The sequence below is a fragment of the Notamacropus eugenii genome, chromosome X (genome assembly GCF_028372415.1).
Source record: "Notamacropus eugenii isolate mMacEug1 chromosome X, mMacEug1.pri_v2, whole genome shotgun sequence".
NCBI classification, from domain to species: domain Eukaryota; kingdom Metazoa; phylum Chordata; class Mammalia; order Diprotodontia; family Macropodidae; genus Notamacropus; species Notamacropus eugenii.
Window position 1 is genome coordinate 63,863,557 of NC_092879.1, and position 15,704 is coordinate 63,879,260.

Here is a 15,704-nt window from a genome sequence, read left to right on the forward strand (position 1 = left end):
ATGGACTCAGATGATCTAGAGCTAGAAGGGACCTCAGAGATCAGCTGGTACAGACCTTTTCTTTTACAGGGGAAGCACAGAGAGGAGAAATTAATTGCCTAAGGTCACAAAGCAGTCAGAACTTGAACCTAGGGGCACTGATTCCAAATCCAGCATCCCTTTAGCCACCAAGTGCCAACATTTCACAGCCATGCTACAATAATAGCTCACATTTCTATAGTGCATTAATGCGCAGCAAGCATTTTTCCTCAAGAAAACCTTGTGAGGTGGATAATGATGTACTTACATCCTTGTTTGGTAGACAGAGAAAAGAGAAGTGGCTTGCCTCAAGGTCATCCACCCACTAAGCATCTGAGCTTTCATAGGGTTCAGTGCTATCCCCCTTACACACCAGCTCACTGCCTTTTCTCCCCTTAAAATTGTAAACTTCAGAAACACCAAATAAAACAAATATTTGCATAAACATTTTCAGACAGAAAAGGATTATTCTTCATGATATTGTAGATCTCAGTTATATACAGCTTGCTCTTTTGCCCACTGCCTTTGCTATTGAAAGAATTCCAAAAGGTGGAGGTGAAGAGAGGGTACTTGCTAGGTGTGAGGCATAGCCTATGCAAAGGTATGGAGGTGGGAGATAGAATATCATGTGGGGGCAACATGAGGGTAAGAATACAGGAATGGAGAGCAAATAGGCCCAAGATATGTTTGTCAGCCAGCTGAAGCATAGCTAAAGCTACAGCTCATATACTAGTTCACTTGAAGACTAGTGTTTTGGGCCTCCATGTCTTACATGTCATCTTATTCATCACTTTTGAAAACTGTATTTGCTACTTATTATAAGTATTTAAGATGGTGGGAAAAACAGAAGGTTATTCAGAATTCATCCTCAAAGTGATTCATCCCTTCCTGCTAATCCCTTCTCACCTACACACAAAACCAAAATGTATTCCAGTATATTCAAACTGAATCATGAAAGGCTAGTAATATACCTCCCTCCAACTTGGGAAAGAGGACAATTCCAAGGAAATTCTGTCAAATGGCTGGTCTGACACTTTCAAGGAAATGGTTGGTTGGTGGGCTGATTAACATCAGTCAAATGGACATATCTGGGTAGCTTTCATGGCTGCTTGGGGAGGACTCAAGTGTATGCATGATTGCAACACAGGTGGTTGGAAAATTAAAATCTAACACTAATCTAGTAGTAACTGCAGATTTCAGAAAAACCTGGAAAGACTTACATGAACTGATGCTGAGTGAAGTGAGCAGAACCAAGCGAATATTGTACACAGTAATAGCAACATTGTACTATGATCAACTATGACTGACTTAGCTCTTCTCAGCAATGCAAAGATCTAAGACAATTCCAGAAGACTACTGATGGAAAATGCTATCCACATCCAGAGAAAGAACTATGAAGTCTGAATGCAGACCACAGCACACTATTTTCATATTTTTTTCTTCATGGTTTTCCCCTTTTGTTCTGTGTCTTCTTTCACAACATGACTATTGCACTAGTATGTTTTACGTGATTGTTCATATATAATCTATATCAGATTTATTGCTCTCTTGGGGAAGGGGGAAGAAAAGGAGGAAGGGAGAAAATTCGGAACTCAAAATTCTTACAAAAATGAACGTTGAAAACTCTTTATTGGAAAAAAATAAAATTATATTAAAAAAGGAAGAAAGAACCCTGTGCTTGGAGCCAGAGGATTTGAATTCCAAACTCTGCACTATCACTACCAGTGTGAATTCACACAACTCATATCCTGAGTTTCTTCATAAAATGAAGAAATCAAGCAAAAAAATTTAAAACCACAATATTAATCAAGACAAAAAAAGGAAAATGAAGTTTGTTTAAAGCAATTGTGCAAATCAATGGGACCTGATGGCCAAAGGTCTGCTCTTAGAACCAAGAAGCTCTGGGTTCAAGTTTCGCCTCTAATACTTAGGCTGTAGGAATCTAGATAAGTCAGTTAACCTCTCATGCCTTTAGGTAACTTTTTTGTCTGTGTGTTCATTTTATTTAATAATATCCGTACCATGTTATTGCCACGGAATGTAAATTTATCTTAAACATTAGAATTCCACAAGTGTAACAAAGCATTACTTAAATGTCAACATTTGTTTAAGGAGAATGCTCACATTAGTCTGCCCATAATATGATAAATCATCAAGTCTAAAGGACAGTAATATTTTTCAGTTGGACATGACTCTTAAAGAAAACACAGTACTACACACAGTTTCAAAGTTCTCTATCTTTACTGCTGAATAAGCACTTCAAATATATATATATATATGTATATATATATATATATATATATATAACAGATATCATTTAAAAACAATTTCAATATGGTAGAAGCAAAAATACAACTACGCCATACAATTTCTGTTATTTTCATCTTTTATTAACTTTATAATAAATACTACTGTGTTAAATAGCCTGATTAACAACTGTTCAAGGCTCATCTTAAATACTAACAAGCTGTCTGTGGTGAAGGTAGGGAATAAAACTCTTGATATATTTTATTTCATGTTTTTCTTACAGATGTTCTTTTGATCCTAGTCAAAGTCAGGCAGCCTTAGACACTGAAGTTTCCACCATTCTACAAAATAAGGAAGTGATTTCTGAATTGTTACAGCAGCTTCCCATATTATATCCCCCAATATGCCCCATCTTAAAGCAATAGGAGCTATGTGAGTCTTGGTCCTTTAATTTTTTAGTCATTTTTGAGATCTGAGGAATATGAATAATTTATTATCCAAGCATGACCAGTTTTGTACTAACTTAGCTCCCCTAATTAACTCTTGGATACCAATAAGTATACCTTGAACCACCTGGGAAACTAAAGCTTCCATGAACAAAAGCCATTGTTTAAAATATCATGATTGGTTGTCTGACATTGGTTGTCTGTGCTGCTTTTTAGAACCACATATCCCTAAATGACTTATTTTAAAACATAAACAAATTACCTCAATGTGAGATATCTAGAGCTCTAAAACATCAGTATGAAGACAACATCTTTCCTTCTAAAGTTTGAGTTTTGCTCAGTATTCCTGATACATGGAGTACAACATACCAACAGTCATTGCTCCTACTACAAAGCGTTGGGCTCCCACATGCATGTGAATCAGGTGGACAGGCACTTTAGTGTTCCCTCTGCTCTTTAGTTTGTATAATCCATATGTAACAATAGCCACAAAGCCTGCTATTCCAATTGGGACAAATGGTGCCTCTTAACTTTTCTGGCAAGTTTTGATCTGAAAGTCTCATCATAAGTGGAGAGGGAAACTTCATTGTCTGCTGACATTGTAGCTGGTTCAAGAGTCTTCAGAATGAGACAAAGCAAATTCACCTTCCACAAGCTGCCACCAGCTTCTGCTTCACCACCAACCCTCCCGTCCACTTCACCAGGACCTCCTGCGCTCAGGAGGAGGCTCAAAATGCCTTTAGGTAACATTTTAAAACTAAACTTTCCAAGTGGCAAAGGAAGTGTCAATCTGCATTGCTAAAAGAAATTGTTCCATTTTGGAGTCCCCTCTATCGGTGACATTACAGATATAGTCCTTATCTCTAAACCCTAAAGGAATCACATAAAAGGAATCACTATCAATACTAATCACACATACCCAACAGCTTAGAATCTAAATCCCAAAAGGAAAAGCTAACTGCATTGCAAAAAGACAGATTGAATAATGATGATTGTAGGGGATTTTGATATTCCTCTATCAGAACTGAACAAAGTTAAAAACAATGATAAACATAAGAGAAAATACAATACTGATAATACTGAATTGTTGGAGTAATTTGAACTAAATTATTTATATCTGTCAAAAGGGAATATTAAGCATAAAATGTATATTACATATGTATATGTATGCCAATTTTTTCTCAGAAACACTTTGCATTACAAAATGTACCATGTTCTAGGTAATAGAGAAATTATAAATACACATAAAAAAGTAAAATTATTAAACATAGCCTTTAGAAACCAGAGTGTGATAAATAATCAATACAAAGAGCACAAGCAAAGCACAGACTTAAATGAAGATTTAAAAATATCCTGAACAATGAATGGATCAAAGAAGAAACATGTAATACTTACAGAAAGATATTGAGATAATGTGACAAAATTTGGAGGATGCAACTAATACAGTCATCAGCAAAATAATTGTGTCCCCAAAAACATAACTTCATAAAATGGAAAAAGAGAGGCTTAATGAACAGATTATGTGATTTAAAAACTGGGGAACCAAAAAATAAGCAAACTCAAATTAACCATAAAAGAGTTAATTTGAAAATCAAAGGAAAGCATAAATTGCAAACCTAAAAGACTATGCAACTGATAAATAAAACTTAAAAGACAAAACTAAGAAGACACAACTGAAAAGATTAAAACTTCAACCAATTTAAAAGAGGATAGAAAATCAAATTAACACAATTTTAAAAACCAAGAGGGTGAAATCACAACTCAGAAAAAAAAGAATTATCAGAATGTTTTATGCAGTTCCATGCCAATAAGACTGAAAAAGACATTTATCTACAAAATATAAAATACCCCGAATAACAGAATACCAGAGATTTTACATAATCTAATTTCATGCTATGAAATTGGAACTGTAAAGGAGCTGCCAAAACAAACAAAACAAACAAAAAATCTTGGTCCAGATCTATTTATAGAATTCTGCCAAACAACTAAAGAACAAAGACCAACCTACTTTAAAACAAATATAGTCTTGATACTCAAACCAGGGAAGGATAAAGCAAAGAAAGAACTGTAGACCAATATCATTAATGACTATCGATTCAATTTTATAAACTTAAATCCCGACAAAAGACTAGAACCATTTAAGTAATCATTAGAGTTAGATTTATACCAAGAAAACATGGGTGGCTAAACACTAGGCCAATAATTAACACAATCATGTTAAAATAAAAAACGTCCAAGCCGCATTAACGTATTGATAGAATTCTTTTAAGCTTTTGACAAAGTACACCACTTTTAATGCTAAAATCTCTACAAGGCAAAGTATTGAAAAATGCTTTAAAATATGGTTCAAAAGTATCCAAAACCAAAAAAAAAAACCAAACCCAAAAACAAACCCAGCATTACACATAAAGGGAAAACGCTAAAAGATTATCCAATGAATACACAAGTAAATCAAGGATGCCCCCTTTCTCTGCTCTTAATTGGCATAGTTCTAGAAATGCTAGAAGAACAGGACAAGATAGTAATTAAAAGCACAGGTGGTGAAGAAGATTGACTGCTAGACCTAGCATCAGAAAGATCACAATTGAAATCTGGCCTTGAATACTTTACTAGCTGTATAACTGTGGACAAGATTCTTAACCACTGTCTACCTCAGTTTCCTCAACTGCAAAATGAGGATAACTACAGAATTTATCTCCCAGGTTTTAAGTACAAAATGAGCAAATAGTATCTGTTTTGCAAAACTTAAAAGAACTATATAAATAATAATTATTACACAAAAAAAGGGAAATGGATAGAATAGACACTGACAGAAACTTTGCAAACCTTAAGCACTATTTAAGTTCTAAGTGCTATTCTTGCTATTAATATCATTACCAAAACAGTAAAAGGAGAGAAAACTCCTTATTTGCTGATGGCATGGTGGTTGTATTGGAATATCCCAAAACACATGAATGCATTGTTGTTGGAGCTGTAAATTGGCCCAACACATCTGGACAGCAATTTGGATTTATGCAACTAAGAAGACTGCCATCTTCATAACCCCAGACACAGAGATTCCACTGTCAGGAGCACACGCCCAAGGAGATCAAAGACACCGCCTCCTCTCCACCCACCCCCCCGCCCCCGACAAACACACCATTCATATCAAAATATTTATAACAGTGATTTTTTTTGGAGTAGCAAAGAAGTGGAAACAAAGGAGATACCCACAAAGTGGGAAATAGCTAAACACACTACGAGGGATGAATATGATAGAGTAGTATTTTGCTACAAGAAACACAGACTCATCAATGGCTATCAATTCAAAATTTTAAACTAAAATCCTGACAAAATTTCTGAAAGAATGTGATGAATTTGGAGAAGTATAGGAAGACTAATATAAAGAGCTGCAAAAGAAATTAACTAGGGAAATAATGTATGCAACAAAACAGTTCAAGCTGAATTTTGCAAAACTCTGTCAGATGTGTGCTCAAAGTTTGACCCAGAGAAGAGATATGAGAACTGCAGCCCTTACCCTGCTACTTTGCATAAGTGAGGGACTATGGGTGTGGAACATCGCATTTGGGGTCAGACTTCTGGTATATGCTGAGTAGTTTTGCAACACTGCTTTTCCCCCTTTTTATTCTTTGTCATAAGGAATGGTTCACTTGGAGGAGGAAGGAGGAGGAATACATTGGAAACTATAAATGATACTTAAACGTATCAATAAAAACCAATTTCAAATAATAAAAGGAGAGGATTTGACTAAACTGATTTCTAGGGACTCCTCTAAATTTAACCTAATGCAACCTGCCTTTAGGAAGCCCTTATCCTATGCAAGGAACTATACAAAGACAAAAATTAGATAGTCACTACCCTCAAAGGGCTTCCATTCTACTGAGGGATGGGATGGATAATATGCAGATAAGTATATACAAGATAACTGAAGGGTGTTGGGAGCAACAATAGCTGAAAATTTAACAAAGGTTCATGAAGAAAATGAGGCATGAACTGAGCCTTGAAGGAAGCTGGGAGTTCTAAGAAGCAGAGGTAAAAATAAAGAGCATCATGGTTCCTGCCACTGGTTCCAATTCTTCTTTACAACATGACTATTGTGAAAAAATATAAAGAGCATTTTGAGCCTAATGATGGGACTTGTCTATTGAGAATATGTCTATGGAGGACAGTTGTGGTTGTTGTATACCCTTCATTTTGCAAGGGGACCAGTGACATCAAGGGGTGAATTGGATTTAAGTAAGGCGGTATTTCACAAAGTCATCAGCCTCACTTTCTCTTCCAGTGGCAGGACAAAAGCAGGATGACTGGGGATGACCTGGGATGCGATGGGTGACCTCTAAATGCTCCACAGAGCCTGCTTGAGCAACCTTCATGGCTATTGGAACAAATTGTTCTCATCTGCCTATTCCACCAGGGCAAGTCTTCACACGTGCTTGGGGTGGATATCCCCCTAACTGACTCATGGATTTGGAGTCTATTGATTGTCCTTAACCTGGTTTAGCCTGCTGAGATGGTTTTATCAGGGTGTGGCCACTGGGTGTGCTACAGCTTTTTGGAACCACAGGTGAGAGTCAGATGACAAGTGAATACCAGAGGCAGATGAGCAGATCTGAAAAGGGCCCAGCAAGCCCTCACACCAGAGATGCTAGACCTTTTGAACATCCCATACACCCCAGGGGAGATGGTATTTCAACTGGGACTGTAGATCCAGGGCAGATGAAGTTAGCATGACCTAACTTGGTTGGTTGGATTGTCAGATTTTCGGGAATCACAAGAAGGATTTGAAGGAGAAAAAAGAAAAGCAGTGGAGGTAACTGGGGCTCAGCCTAAATGTTTGTTGTTTTTCGTTTGGGTTTTAATGGCTTATAGTGAGTGAACATATCATTTTTTGTTCTGGTCAGAAACTGAGGGTCTTCCCCTCCCAGAGTGGTACTTTTGTGATGGTGAACTAAGTCATCTTCTGTCTCACTTTTTACCTAGCCCTTTATCATTGAATGGGCATTGCCTCAGACCAACTGAGACCTGGGAAAGACCTCAATTTAGAAAGGCCAAAGTCTCCCAGTGTATCTTGGGTCATTTCCAGTCATCTTGACTCTTGTCTTGCCACTGGACTTCAACGACTCTGGAGCAGGGAATGAGGCTGATGACTTTACATGGCTCTGCCTCACTTAAACCCAATACACTCTCAAGTCAAGACGATGGATGTCACTGGTCCTCTTTGAGAACAGAGGACAACCAACCACTGAGGCCAACATTTAATCCCTTGCCCTTGACTGCAACAGAGCTGTAAGACTCTAACCACCATGCCCCAATACTGTTAGTCTCTAGGTCACTGAGAGCATCACTTTTCAACTGAGGGTTTGTAGGAATAAATAGGTACACGGCCTAGCTACGGAACTAGAATTCTTAGGACTCTAGAACTAGTGAGCCCTAAATGCAGCTATAACCATGAGGATCACTGAAATTTTCTAGAGTGTTTTCCAGCGTAATGTAGATGACTTGTAAATTAACAGCTTGTGGCCTGCTTTTACTTTACTGAGATACAGGGCATCTGTTAAAATAAGAAACTCCTGGCTTAGCTATCTCCCATACCAATGTGGTTGCTGGGGAAATAAAGAGGGAGGACTCCAACCTGAATGAGGATTTTTTTTTTGCCTTGGAGGGTTGGAGATGGGAAGTGACTAGGATAGTGCATTTTATGATACATGAGTCCATGACTGTCTTAATTTAACCATGATTTTTCTAATTGAAATGCTTGGCTATGAATGAAATGACAGTGATCTGCAAACAGTTGGAGAAGATGGGAGGTATAAGTGGAGCCATGAGGGACCTGATAATTGGCACATTCTTCTAGGCACAGAAATTGAACTATACCAAGAGGCCGAGCATCGTGCAACCAAATGTCACTGCTGGACCTTTCTCCCCCAGCCACCATGATCATGACTACTGATAGAGCCAACTTTTTACATGAGCTAGGTCTGAAAAGGGAGTCAGATTACAAAAGAGTTTCAGTCTCAGGCTGAAAAAGTTTAATTTTACTCTAGAGGCAGTAGGGAGCCAATTAAGATTATTGAGTAGTAGTGTGACATGGTCAGATCTCTGTCTTAAGAGAACTGCCAAATTAATATCCTGATTTCTATTTATAGCTCCATCAAACTAGAAAAATGAGCTGCTGGGGAGAAGGAAACCCCAAAATGAAATGGCTTTCCTTCCTGCACCTTCCTGCACCTTGCCTAAATTTTCTCCGACCATAAAAACAAAAGCTGAATTGCATTATCCTTGTCAGGCTTGTAGTGGAGAGAGAACATGAACATCTCTTCATTAGAGAAGAAAATAAAGACGACAAAAAAAGTTACCTCATGCACTGAAGCAAGAAAATGTTAAATTACCACAGCATTGAAGCCAGGTGATTAAAAGAAATTAACACATTTTTGTGACAAACAAAAGAAGTTGGGAAGCAGAGAACTAGCTGGGTTGTGCTTGTACTATAGTATTGTAAATTGATGCCAGTCTGTTCCCTCAAGTTCTTTAATTTGTGTGCAACATTTTGGGGATGTTAAATTTATAAATTAATCTTCACAATCCTGAGTTGAATAGCTCATTAACTTTTATTTCTTCTCACTTGAGTGCAAGGTCTTGTGTCATCTCCCTTCAAAGGTGTGTGGGAAAACAATGCCAGAGCTAGAAAGCCCCAGTGTCAGCAGGAATAGCACTGGGTGGCAAGGTACTTAACCAGTTCCGCTCTTGCTGACTCACAGAATACACAAGTGACTTGGTGTATGCTAGCAACATCATAAAAACAGATGGACTTCCCAATGCACCAATGGGAGTTTGCTCCTCATTAGCTGAGAGCAAGAAGGCTGGGGTGTTCAAAGATTAAAAAGGTACACAAGAAGGTAAACTGATTGGAAAGAGAGGGCATATGATGTATAATGAGGAGCCCCATCCAGGTACAAAGGGAATCTTCTCTACCACCCTCTCTCTGCTTTTAGTATTTAAACTGCTCTTCCACCAAAGACATTTTTATCTGCAGACAAGACCCAGGGAAATGACCCCCCCCCTTTGGAAGTCTGGTATAAGGTGGGACAGAAAAGCAACGTGAGAATGCAAAGGGTCAGGACTCCAATTTCACTCCACATCACAGGACCAATGATGCCTGATGATGGAAATAAATGCCAGACAAAGAGGCGACCCTGGTTAGAGAAAGGAAGCATTCAGGCATCCCCAAGCTCTCACAATGGTAGCCTTGGAGAAGTTTTAATAGCAACCATTCACGTCATTGCTGATTCATCTACTTCCTTTACCTTCCTCCTCCCTCCCTGCCTCTGCCTTTCCTTTTGTTTTGTCATACATTTTGCTTTCATTTTATCCCTCAATTCCTTACCCCTTTTCATCTTGGCATTCACATACATTTGCTTTGCATTTTCATCTACATTTCCTTTGCATTTAGGGAATTTCTTGGTTCTCCTTCTCAAAGTGTTGGATTCCCAATAATGCATATAGGTCCTTGAAGTCAAAGGGTATGTTATATGATCTTTACTAACTGTTCCCTGAACTGAATATACAACCGTCATCTCAATACAGGGTTAGGCACATGGTGCTCAGTAAAATTTTGCCAATTGGTCCCTGGGATCAATAAAATGCAACTTTAGACCTTGGGTCCATGGACCCTGAAGGGACAGATTTCAGGAGGTTTATGAACTTGAATGGAAAAAAGAATTGCATTTTTATTTCAATGTAATTCATTTACTTTGTAATCCTATGCACTTTATTTAATACATTTAAAAACATTATTCTGAGAAGGGGCCCTTGCCACCAGAAAGGTAAAGATGTTCTGCTCTGCAAATTGCTAACTCTGACACATACAAACCAAGCACAGACCCATAGACCATCTAAATGTCTAGGAGGTTAGAAGTAACTGAAAAATCAGATCTAGAATAAAGAATGAGAAAGTCGGGGTTCTTAGAGGTCATTTGGAGTAATGCCTCCATTTTATGCAAGAGAAAATTGAGGACTCAGGAGATTAAGGGGGTCCCACATTTGTTTTCTTGCCCTGACTATATGTATCCTCTGCCCTTATTGTAGCCTTCATTCTCCCTCACTTGGACTGTTGTGACTGTCTCCTAACTGGGCTTCCCACCTTCATGTCGATCCCTGCTCCATCCCCCAGCCTCTATTAGATTACTCTTACTTACACACAGAATGGACCATGTTTTCTTGCTCAAAGACCTTCAGAGGACATTCATTGCCTACTGCATAAAGCATCAACTCCTTTCCCTGTCATTCGAGGCCCTCCACAATATGACTCAACTAATAAGAGAACTCTAGCATGATAAGTGGACACACTTTGGAGGATTTACTAAAATGAACAGACAAGTGTTTTACAGGAAGAAAAAGTGTGGCTGGACTATGTGCATTGGTGGTATGTCCACATCAATGAGGTCATAGATTCACCAATGCATCCAAATATCTCTGCCACTAACCATCTACATGTATACTATACTCTAGCCAAACAGGTCCCTGGACACACCTTAAGCTGTATCTTTCAAGGAACGCTGGCCTTGGAGTCAAAACTCAAGGTGCTATTCGCTTCCTGTGTGTCCTCAGACAGTTAATTTCCCTTTGCTGTCCTCAGTTTTCTTCTCTTTAAAATGAGGTTGGAGTAATAGTAATCTAAGTTTCAACTCCATCTAATTCTATGATCCTTTGACCCATCTCAAAGTGCTTGCTGTTTCCTCTCCTCCAGCTCTGTATAGCATAATCCTACCCATCCCTCAAGATTTCTCTCAAATAACCTTCTTTCACCTTCCCTCCAGGCCTAAGTAGTATCACCTTCCTCTGAGGCTGAAAGCACTTTGTTCATACTTCATATGGGACTCATGTCATTCTGCCTTGGCATAAAGCTTTTAGTTTGCTCCATCATCTCTCCTGCTAAATTGTCACTGACAGTGGGGATTTCTTTTATATTTCTTTTAATCCTCTCCTAGCACCCATGCTGGTCCTTGCCTATACACAAAGCTTCATACATGTTGATTCAATTGAACTGTCCAAGGCTATTAACTGCATTTAATACTGTATGCATATGCAAAGACTCATATGCAAGAACTTTCTGAGCTGGAAGAGACTATAGACATCATTCCGTCTTATGCTTTTCAGTTCCATCCAGCAGATGGAATTGTTGGCTGCAAGGTCATGGTTTGAAGAATCAGAGGATCTATGTTCAAACAAGGTCCGTATTGCTTACTATCCGTGTGACATCAAGCAAGTCACTTTACTCACTTTTCCAACCTGGGGAGAGGTTGAGCTCAGGAGCCTCCAACTTCTAGCTCCAAATCAATAATCTTATATATCAACATAACGTCTTTTATGTATAGGGCACAATTATAGTTACTAGAGCTAAAAGGAAACAAAATGACATATTCTGTGTCCTCCATAAGTTTAAAGTGTAGAGTGAAGCAAATGTACAAAATGGGTTGGACATACAAAGAAAATAAGTTTCTTTGTGCCTTAAGGGCATTGTTATTCTGAGTTTTCCACCTCTGAGGGTCAAAAGAGAGGAATGAAAGAGTTGGGAAGGTGTTCAAATTGCCTATTCCTCATTCACATCATGGTTATTTCATACATGAACTGGGGACTTCACTGCAGCTTTAAAACACAACTAGTGGACAAAAACAGAGAAGGAAAGAGGAAATCTACTGATGATTCCTGTTTTTACTCCCTTTCTATTCTAACCCATTTCAATCTGTTAGCTCCAGACATCTGTGTCTATTATCAGCAGAAATGAAGATAAATGAGGCATCTTCAAGATCTTCTGGATTTGAGTAGGAGTACTCAAATACAGCCAAATGTGGATGCGATTCACTCAAAACGCAGAGAAATAAGAAGTTTATAATCACTTGCATTTCGGCTGTGGAAAACCCCCAGTGCCAGGCTTGCTGATTTGGTTGTGCTAATTTACATGGTTTCTGCGAAAAATAATAACATGGAGATTCAGAGAGGCCTTCATCACAACACTAGGTTCATGCTTGGACAAGCAGCATGGGTTCATGGGATTTTATTAAACTTTTGTTCTGATTACTAAAGCATTTAGCTTAATCAGTCAAGATCTGGGCCCGAGGATGGGTAGCAAATCCCTAAGGATACTGGATTAATCCCAGAGTTGCCCGGTGAGTTCTTTAGACATATAAGGAGAAGAGATTTGAAAAATGGACAATGCAGTCAAAATTTTATGAAAAAATAACACTAAAAATCGACAAGATTTTATTAATCACTTGCTATGTTAGTGTGCTACACTGGGGAAAGAAAGGCAGAATCAGTCCCTATCATTCAAATGTGGGAGACCATATGTATGCATACTGTCAAATTAAGAGACATGCAAAGTATGATGATAAGCTTGGTAAGTTAAGCATAGCTGTTGAGGGGTCTGAGGAAAGCCCTCCTGGAGAAAGTGACACTAGATGGAGAGGCAAAGTAAGATACTCTAGACATGCAGGATAGCTAATGCAAAGGCTTGGGAGATGGATTGCTGTATGTGCATAATAATGTGGCCAGACTAGAGAAAGTGTAGAAGGGGGCAATCTGTAAAGAGACTAGAAAAATAGAAAAGGCTTAGGTCAGAAAGGTTCTAAATGCTAAACAGACAAATCATATTTGATCTGAGAGGTAACTGAGGGCTGCTGGATTTTACTGAGTAGAGACATGTTACAGTCAGTTTACTTTTGGAAAAATCACTGGCAGAAGCACTAAGGATGGATGGGAGAAGGGAAGAGACTTGAGGCAGGGGAGTTATCACAGCAGTCCAGGCAAAGGCCTGAGGCAGGGCAGTGACTCAGAGAGCAGAGAGATAGGGGCATGTATGCACAATATTGGGGAGGCAAAAACACCAACATCTGGTTACTGATTTGATAGTTGAGGTGAGAGTGAGGCCAACACTGTGGTTGGAAACATGGGGGACTACAGTTGTGACTTCGATAGCAATGGGAAAGTTTCATAGAGGGGAACATTTAGGTGAGGGGAATTAACTAATTCTGTTGTGGGCTCTTACCAAAAATGTATGCCTAGACATTGGTACCCTCATGGTGATTTCCCAGAGAGGAACTTCTTATTGAATGGTAATGGACATTTCTATATAGTTTGAAGACTTGTGAAGTTTATTTGCTTAAGAAAGGGATTAATCCGGAAAGCTTGACCAGCTCCAAGAACTTGTTTGCAGGGAAATTGTTTGCACATGAGTCACCTTTTCCTGCGCCCATTATACCTTGTTCAGAGAATGGAGGGCATCTCCTTAAGTCTCAGTGGTTGGTGGATTAGCAGTAGTTGGACAATCACAAGCATATAAGGGTAATTAATGGATTGAAGTCAACTGGGAATGAGCTCTCTAATAGAATATCCTGGGAATCTGTCCTTGGCCTTGGGCTGTTTAACATTTTTTATCAATGACTTGTATGAAGGCACAGATGGCATGCTTCTCAAATTTGCAGATGGCAAAGATGGCAGGGATAGCTAAGATAGATCCCAAATGACAGTGACAGGCTAAGATGATGGGCTGGATGAAATAACATAGAATTTAATATGGATAAAGAGAGTCCTATGCTTGGGGTAAACACGTACAGTATAATACAATACCGAATTGGGGTGGGGATGGGGTATGGGGTAAGTTTTAGTGGTGAACAAGCTAAGGTTAGCCAGTATCATGCCTGGAAGCCAACCAAACCACTGAAATCTTAGGGTGTTCTAAAGGAGGCCAGAAAACCAAGGACACTGTAGTGATATTCCCTCTGTACCCTGCCTTGGTCAGGCAGAGCCCTTCTAGAACAGCGTGATCAGTTCTGACAGCCGCATTTCAGAAAGCATATTAAACTGGACAATATCCAGAGGAAGGAGGGCTAGATGGTGAAGGAAAAGACTTAAAGTGAAAGGGACCTATTTTTCTATGAGGAAATTGAGGCCTAGAGAGGCAGTGAAATACTGTAGAAGGAGCACTGGACCCGGGGAAAGGAGAGGGAGAGGGGAGAAACGGGATCAAATCCCACTTCGAACACTTATGGGTGATGGAATATTGGATAAAATCCCTTAATTTCTCTGAGCTTAATTTTCCTCACCTGATAGATAGACATAACAATATGACCTCCCAGGGTTTTTAATGAGGTATAAAAGAAAACCATGTCTTTAGGGTACTTTGCAAAACTCAAACTTAGCAGAACTTGATCAATATCCCTGATCACTATTTTTATTGAATAAATTATTCAAGATGAGAAGTACTAAGTAACAGAGCCAAGATGGGAATCAAGGTCCTCCAACTCAATCCCTTCTCATTACACATACCCTCAGCCCCAAGGAACCTTCAGATTGTGGCCTAGTTAGACTGAGATGAAGGGACTGGGATGCTTATCTAGAAGAAGAGATTTTAGGGGAACAACTTAGTTTTTTACAAACATTTGAAAGCCTGTTTTAGGGAAGAGAGATGCTATGAGTTTTGGTTGGCCCCAGATGGCAAAACTAGGAGGAAGGATGAGTGGTAGTAAGTTTCTTTGCTTTTAGTTTTGATTTTTTGATGTCAACAAATTAACTTCTTAACACTTCAAACTATCACACACACACACCCCACCCCCCAAAGTAAAATGAGCCCCTTTTCATTTAAGGTAATCCAGTAAGGGACAGATGATACCATATTGGCTGTTTCATAAGAGTTTCTTATTGAGGTATGGGCTGGAGTAGAACATTTCTGTGGCCTAAGAAGGTGTTACCAATTATGCAGCTTTCACTGAACCGGAGACAGAAAGCCTCCCAGACTAGCTCCCCAGTGTGATGTATAACCAGACCTCAAAGTCCTGGACTGAGGCATACTAAATTTCCTCTGGGAAAGATGAATGTGACCTGACTATTGGCTATCCTAGCGCCACGCTGGCAGAGCAGTCATTAAGTTACATTCTCAGGTACCCCAGATGACTGCATCAGTTTCCATGAAGGCCCACCCACCTCTCTCCACGTTCT

General features: G+C 39.1%; 1 pseudogene; it reads right to left on the reverse strand.

The window, feature by feature from the left end:
* Nucleotides 1–2,988: 2,988 nt before the first annotated feature.
* On the reverse strand, nt 2,989–3,311 carry LOC140516331 (HIG1 domain family member 1A, mitochondrial pseudogene; annotated as a pseudogene).
* Nucleotides 3,312–15,704: the final 12,393 nt, after the last annotated feature.